Below are 1,534 nucleotides of genomic sequence, written 5' to 3'. Positions count from 1 at the left end.
CCCTGGGTGCGGCTGTGGCTTTGCCATGTGCTTGCCACTGTGGCTCGCCGCCATGCGCTCACCGGCATGTGCTCCCCGGCGTCGCGCCCTCACTTTTTCCCCTGCCACATCTGCCACCACTGCTGTGATGCCATGAAGATTTTTTGCCTTTTCTTTTATAACTCTTACACCGTTTTTACAACTTCTTTATTCTTAGTGCTTTTTGCCTACATTCTTGGACTTGTTTGTCAAGCTGAGAGACTAAACATTTTAGAAGCTTCGTAGTTAGGGATCAGTGTGCCCCAGACCCCAAAGTCCTTACACATTCTGTAAACTAAGACAGAACCATCTAGAAGAAGGCTCCTTGGGGAGGGGGGCTCATTCAAGCCTCTCACTGGGGAATTTTTGATAGATATGCTAATTAATAATACCTATAATGTCATACCAGATCTTCTGGTGGGGGCATTGCGGTGTGGATTTCGGTGCATTTGACCTGGAGGTGTACACCTAAGGATGCTTAAAATAAATATCAAGGTAAAATCCCTTTTCCCCTTCTAACCATGTTTGACTCTTGATTTTAAGACCAGGAAAAGGCATCAGTTGCTGGCGACCACGAAGGGACCCTAAAGACCTTGAAACTCGCAGTCTTGGGTTAGAACACATCTTGCTTTGCCCCTCTCTTTTCTGGCAAATTACAGAGGGGCCAGAGCGATGATTCAGGACTGTGACCAGGACTTTAAGACCCAGCACAGAAAGGCAGAAGCACGGAAAGGGAGGTGATGTAAAAGGGAAACGATATTACCGCTATTGTGCTAGTACTAAGGAAAGAGATCTCCATGGCAGTTGGAAAGGTTGGGGGCCAAGAAGCCCATGAAAGGGGAAAGGTTAAACCTTTCCCCTGCAAACTGTGGAAAGGAGGGGATGCCCTCCATGAAGTCCACAAGAGCCCAGAGGCTGTACCCTACACAGCCACAGGAGAGGCTCAGAGGTTGGTTGGTTGGTTGGTTGGGACGTCGGGAGGCTGTGGGTTCGAATCCTGTTAAGACCAGATTTTCATGCACACATTTACTGTTTGCTAAAACTAGTTGCTTTTGTATTTTAAAGTGCTGTAGTTTGTGTAGTAAGCTAGATAAACTGCCTAGGAAGTCAGAATTCCGAGGTCAGATTGCAGGCTGAATTCCAGAGTTAAAAGCTTCCCTCTAACAGAGTTTTTCTGTCTGTGAGCAAACATGGGTGATGTTTTTTCAAATGAAAATAAAAAAATCCCTTTTAGCAGCCCATTAGAGTTGATAATAAAACACTGGAAATGGCTGACAGGGCAAAAAACTACTTTGGACACCCGAGAATTGATCAAACTGTCCACACGGGTTTGACCGACTTTAAAATTAAGTCAAAGAAATTGGCCTCGCTATGGGAGTTTGGAAAGTAACATCATTACTGACCTGATAGTAGAACTGAGATCATTACGTAGGTTTGATGAACTAAGGTATGCAGAACTTTTTACTATGTATCTGAACAGGGAAGAAGCATATGTAGTAGACAAAAGTAATATGGA

This window comes from Corvus brachyrhynchos, unplaced genomic scaffold, assembly GCF_000691975.1.
Source record: "Corvus brachyrhynchos isolate BGI_N302 unplaced genomic scaffold, ASM69197v1 scaffold183, whole genome shotgun sequence".
NCBI lineage: Eukaryota > Metazoa > Chordata > Aves > Passeriformes > Corvidae > Corvus > Corvus brachyrhynchos.
Note: the sequence above shows the minus strand (reverse complement) of the source record.